Consider the following 6648-nt stretch of genomic DNA (forward strand, 5'->3'; position numbering starts at 1 on the left):
TGTATGGACTTTATACTTTCTTTCCATGATATTGTTTTGTTTTTTAATCATGTGAGCCAGCATTAATGCACTAAAAGAATGACCTCAAACAGGTGACACACCTCTCTTAAAGTCTGATTTCTTAAGAGTGTTAGTTATTTGAAAAAAGGTAACACAAGAATAGCAAAAGAAACCTAACATTAAAATACACCAATTAGGGGCCAGCTGGGCGGCATAATGGTTGGGTTTGCGCTCACCACTTCAGTGGCCCAGAGTTTGCAGGTTCGGATCCCAGACGTGGACCTACGCACCACTCATCAAGCCATGCTGTGGGCATCCCATATACAAAATAGAGGAAGATGGGCACAGATGTTAGCTCAGGGCTAATCTTCCTAAGCAAAAAGAGGAAAATTGGCAACAGATATTAGCTCAGGGCCAATCTTCCTCATCAAAAAAAAAAAAATACACCAATTACAAGTCATAGAATCATAGTCATTTAAAATTTAAGAGGGGTTTCCAATTCCAATAAAGGCAGAGTGGCTTGTATCCTATAACAATGAACAAACTAGGAAGGAAAAAAAAACTTTTTGAAGACACTGAAGTTCCCAAAAGCAGGCAGAAACTTGAGGGGGTTTGACTCTTAAGGAAGGGAACCACGCTTTACCCCCAGGTCACTGTCTGTTGTGTGGATAGAATGCAAGCAAAAAAAAGCCCTCTCATTTCCTGAAATGATAGGACTCCCGTCGCGGCTAGAAATTGAGGATGAAATCTAGGAAAGGAAGGAGCCACATTGTAGGAGGAGGGAATATTTTCCCCTCAAATCCTTGGCTGACCCTGACCCTGCTCTAGTGAGACTCTAAGGAGCCCAAAAGGAAAACAACAGTTGGAAGGTTGAAAGAGCTGAGCAGTTATTCCAGCTGCTGTCCACTGCTGGAGGAACAAGAGATGGGAGTTCAAGTCTTACCCAGTGACAGGGGCTTGGTAACACCCCAGTCTTTCCATTGAAACTCTGGAGGATCTTTGCCTTAGGAATAAATACTACATCCCAAGATTAATTAATTCACCCTAGGACAAAGGGGAAACCCAAAGGGGCCCACCCTAACGAAGCATAAAACCAAGCTTCCACAAGTTTAAGGAGATCCACCTATGATTTAATTGCTCCTAAAGGTGGTTCCTTTCAGAGGAAGATACCACAACCTAAAGACTACAGTGTGTCATCCACAATGTCATGTGTGTATGTGTGTGTGTGTGTATAAATGGGAAGAAAGAAAAAATAGTTGACCCATAGTTTTGAAAAAAATTAGTCGATAGAAACAGACCCACAAACAATTCAACAGACATTACTTTAAATAACTATGATAAATATGGTAGAGTCTATACAGGAAAACATGAAAATTTTGGGTGAAGAGGTGGGCATTTCAGGAAAAATTTGGAAACTAATAAAATAGACTCAAGTGGAAATCTTGGGACTAAAAAATACAGTATCTAAAATTAGAAATTCGTCAGAGGGGGATTAAAAGTAAGGTGGATAGAACAGAAGAAAGGATCAATGAACTTAGAGATAGATCAATAGAATTCATCCAAACTGAAGCACAGAGGGCACAAAAGAAACAAGATTAGGGGGCCAGCCCCCGTGGCTTAGCGGTTAAGTGCGCACACTCCGCTACTGGCAACCCGGGTTTGGATCCCGGGCGCACATCAACGCATCGCTTGTCCGGCCATGCTGAGGCCGCGTCCCACATACAGCAACTAGAAGGATGTGCAACTATGACATAACAACTATCTACTGGGGCTTTGGGGAGAAAAAGGGAAAACGAGGAGGATTGGCAATAGATGTTAGCTCAGGGCTGGTCTTCCTCAGCAAAAAGAGGAGGATTGGCATGGATGTTAGCTCAGGGCTGATCTTCCTCACACACACACACACACAAAAGAAACGAGATTAAAAAAATAAACAGCCTCAGTGACCTGTGGGACAATCTAACTAGGTGCAAAAGCAGTCTTAGAAAAAGAGGAAAGAGAAAATGGGGCAGACAAAATATTTGAAGTGAAAAAGTTTCCAAATTTGATCAAAAATAGCAACCCGAAACACTGGAAGCTTAACGAACCCCAAACAGGACAATCACAGACACCATCTCTACACCATGTCAAACTGCTGAAAACCACAAGTTAGAAGGGGTGTACCTCACCTCTTCGTACTGTTAGTGTTGCCCAGAGGGTTCATTACTTGTCCAAAGCAGTCACTGGCAGGATTGGGACTACAGTTTACATAGTCAAACTCCTAGTCCAGTACGCCTTCCGCTGTGCAATACTGCCTAGATTACCAGTCACAGTTTATAAAAGGGATTTGCTATTATCTAGTGAATCGGCTGAGATGCCTGAATATCGATTGGTGCAACACCAATGCTTTTCCAAGTGATATCTTTATTCACTTTCACCCTGTTCTTAATTGCCTACAGAGTTATAGGTTAGATTCTCTTTCACACCCTGGTTTCCTTTCTTTGTCAGCCTCATTTCCTGAAGCATAACAAATATATAAATTGGTGGTGTTTTAATAAAAGGAGTGTTTAGATTTTGAATTTGAACTTTACAGTAATTTACATTCGTGTTATTTTTAAAAACCTAATTGGAAGTAATTAATCTCAAAGTTCTACACTATTTCTCAGATTAGAGTGTTGAAATGGCATCACTTTTTAGTCAATCTTTTATTCAGAATATTAGTTACTACAAAGTTATTACTAAAAAGCACTAAGTGATATATATTATCAGTAGTAGTATTTAATTTGGAGAATTATGCTCTCTACCTGAGTAATAGAAATTATTCTTGATCTTGTGTAGGGCACATGGCAAATTTCCTGTAGGCAAGAAAGTTCTAGTGGCTTATAAATAGTCTCATCTTTGAACAGTGCAGTTAAAGTTGTTTTTGAGATTATAAGTGACACAAACACCTTTAAAATTCAGAGATATTGTCACCTAACTGGCAGACAAGTGAATGATTTTGCAGTTTGCAGTATAGCTTAAGTGAGGAAATGAAGAGTTTATTAAAGAATAAGCAAATTTCCAACTTCCTAGTAATACCAATTTTGACTTTTCAACTTGAACCATTACTACTAAACCAGAGCCAAGCACTTCACCACAATGTGGTGCTCAATTATCCAGTTGAACTTTAAGGGTTTTTTCTCAATTACTCCACAAGTATTCAGTGATTCCAAGTAATAGAGACTACACAGCAGTAACTAATTTCACCTTGTTCCCTCTAGGCAGCCACAGCCTCTCAAGGGAACCCTAAAGCAGCTGCAGTACAGGAGTGATTCAATGACAGAGCTGAGAATCTGGTTTACACATCATACGGAAATAGTCCCTTCTTGTCACCTCTAGTTCTCCAAATCCAGTTCTTCACCCTCCTCACTCCATATCCTCCCCTAGACCCATGCAGGCTTGGTGACTGGATGAGCCTCATTACTTTATCATGCCTTGGACAATGAAGTAGTTTTAAATTTCCACAAAGTCCTTTTGCCACGAAGGGTAACATAGTCACAGAATCCAGGGATTAGCTCATGGACATCTTTTGGGGGGTATTATTATGTCTACCACAGTCCACCTCTGGCCCTCAAAGAGTCACATTAGTCTCACATGCAAAATACATTCAACCCATCCCAAAGTCCCCCCAAATCAAACCATTACAGCATCAACTCAAAGTCCAAAATCCCTTGTTAATCTCATCAGATTGAATGTCCCAAATCTCATTATCTAAATCATCTAAGCTAGATATGGGTGAGGCTTGGGTTATGATCCATCCTGGGATACAATTCTTCTCTATATGTGGACCTGTGAAGCTAAAGAAAAAGTTTTCTGCTCCCAAAATACAATGGTGGGACAGGCATATGATAATAATTATAGACATTCTGTTCAAAAAAGGGAAAAAAATAGAAAAAAAATTCACTGGTCTGAAGCAATTTCAAAATCCAGCTGGGCAAACTCCATTTGGTTTCAAAATCTGTGAATAATTCTCTGTGGCTCATGGCTGACTCTCTGAGTCACCCCCTTCCACCTCTCCCCCTACAAAACGTAGCACAAGTTTGCAGCTGAGTATTGTTATCAGCCTGTTTGTACTGGCAAAATTTTGTGGGTCCAATATGCTTTTCCATTTGTACTCTATCCCTTTTAGACCAAGCTGGCAGTGTTTCTGCTGATATAAAATTTACAAGAACCTTGTGGATCTCCTGTGTATGTTAAGGAGATTCACTCCATTGGACCAGAGACTACTCCACAGATCTTTCCTAAATAATTCCATCTCTATTTTTGGCTTCTGCTGAGATGTCTGAGGGGATCTATAAGTCATATGCTTAATCTCTTCAAAGAAAATTTTCTGAAATATTAGGAAAAGTTTGTACAGTCTCTGTGTTGTCTCTAGAGCAAACTTTCTTGACAGTAAATATCTTAATTTTAGCATCCTTTGCAATCTGGATTTGTTGAGAATTTCCCAAATCATCAAGTCTGGTTTCCTGGGTTCTCTTTTTTCTTAGATTCATATCTATTTAATGAATTTAGATAATTAAGGTCAAGAAACACAAGAGGAGGTTGAAGGACTTGGCACATAGATGGCACAGTAATACCCCTCAATAGGATTGTCCCTAAAACAATCCCTTTTGAAAATCTAGACCTGGTCTTGGAGCAAACTCCAAGTCTTGAGCCTTTTGGTCTAGGTTTAGCTGGCTCCATCACTTCCTATCACATATTGGGCCATCCTAGCTGGAATGCCTAATGAACTCTTTTCTACCTAGCCACCAGACTTGGAGCAAATCTGTTGGAGGAAGGAGGATACATGAAAAGCCATAGATAAAATTGCCCACTATTTGACACACAGCAGATAATCCACGCATTCTAACTTCAGAGAATCTTAATGATTTACATGCCTGCCTCCTAAGCAGGGCTCTAAACCCAGCGTTTAGTAGCTGTTTGAATCATACGAGCCACTTTGGTTAATAATCCCAGACTCTCCTTATCTCCAGGAGAATGGATAATCCTACCCGAGTAAATGTGTTCTGGTCACAGCCCCACCTGGGATGGTACTTCTGGTACTGCTGGTAACACTGGTTGTAGTTGTAACTGTACATCTGACTATATTCCACTGGCTTCACATGGCTCTCTTTAGGGATTGCCATGCTCAGCAATGCCAGTTTAGACCCCAGTCCCACAGCTCCCTGGCACCCTGTAAGGGTTCACTTCTGTTCCAGTTCATTGGTAAATTTCACAAAACCATAGCCTTTTGACATAAAGTAGATAGTCCATGCATTCTGACCTCAGAGAATCTTAATGATTACATGCCTGTCACCTGAGAAGAGCCTCTAAACCCAGGGTTTAGTAGCTATTTGAACCATATGACCTGCTTTTCATCCGTGAATTCATCCGTGAATTTCACAAAACCATAGCCCAATGGTTTCACAATACCACAGCCCTGGTCCAAAATGGCCTTGCCTTCCCGATAGGAGGAGTAAATGTTGATGAAGAATTCTAAAAGCATGCCACCACCCACATCTGGGGTCAGGCCCTCCAAAAGAGGGAGTACTCAGGGCTATTATTTGGTTATTTCCCATAAACGTTTTGCAGGTGTGGCTCCTCGAAGACGTTTCCCGTTAATTTTATGCAAACACTTCCCAGCTGTTGCCAAATCTGTGACTTCTACAAAGCAGTAGCCAGCTGGGATCCCAGTGAGGCTGTTTTGGATAATTCTGATGCTCATCATGGTCTCCCCCATGGTGGCAAAGACTCTGGCGATGAAGTTCTCATCCACGTAGGCTCCAAGTCACCCAACCACAGGCTGGCTTCCATAGAATTGTTGTAAATTTTGAAATTAGGAAATGTGAATCCTACTACTTTGTTCTTATTTTTCGAGATTGTTTGGCTATCCCGGGTCCCATGCAATTCCATGTGAATTTTAGAATCATCTTGTCAATTTCTACAATGAAGTCAGCTGGGATTCTGATAAGGATTGTGTTGATTCTGTAGATCAATTTGGGAGTATTGTCATCTTAACAATGTTAAGTTTTCTGATCCATGAACATGAGACGTTTTTCCATTAACTTAGGTCCTCTTTAATTCTTTGAACAATGTTTCATAGTTTTCAGAGTACAAGTTTGCCATTCTTTTGTTAAATTGATTCCCATGTATTTTATTCTTTATTTGCTGAGGAAGATTCACTCTGAGCTAAATCTGCTGCCAACTTCCTCTTTTTGTATGTGAGCCACCACCACAGCATGGCCACTGACAGTTGAGTGGTGTAGGTCCCCACCCAGGAACAGAACCCAGACCCCTGAAGTGGAGCATGCAGAACTTAACCACTAGGCCACTGAGGCTAGCCCTGTATTTTATTCTTTTTGATGCTACTGTAAATGGAATTTTTCTTAGTTTCATTTTTGTATTGTTCATTGCAAGGATATGGAAATACAAATGGTTTTTATAAATTGATCTTGTGTCTGACAATCTTTTTGAACTTGTTTATTAGTTCTAATGTTTTTTCAGGGGCTTGCTTAGGATTTTCTACACAAGATCATGTCATCTGCTAATAGAGATGATTTTGCTTCTTTCTTTCCAATCTGGATGCCTTTTATTTTTTTTCTTCCCTAATTGCCTAATTGCTCTGAGTAGAACTTCCAGCACAATGTTTAATAG

The 6648-nt window shown here is 40.3% G+C and overlaps 1 pseudogene; it reads right to left on the bottom strand.

Annotated features, from left to right (window-relative positions):
- Nucleotides 1–4958: 4958 nt before the first annotated feature.
- LOC131410458 (tRNA selenocysteine 1-associated protein 1-like) lies at nt 4959–5808 on the bottom strand (annotated as a pseudogene).
- Nucleotides 5809–6648: the final 840 nt, after the last annotated feature.

The sequence above is a fragment of the Diceros bicornis genome, chromosome 10, assembly GCF_020826845.1.
Source record: "Diceros bicornis minor isolate mBicDic1 chromosome 10, mDicBic1.mat.cur, whole genome shotgun sequence".
In the NCBI taxonomy this organism is placed as follows: domain Eukaryota; kingdom Metazoa; phylum Chordata; class Mammalia; order Perissodactyla; family Rhinocerotidae; genus Diceros; species Diceros bicornis.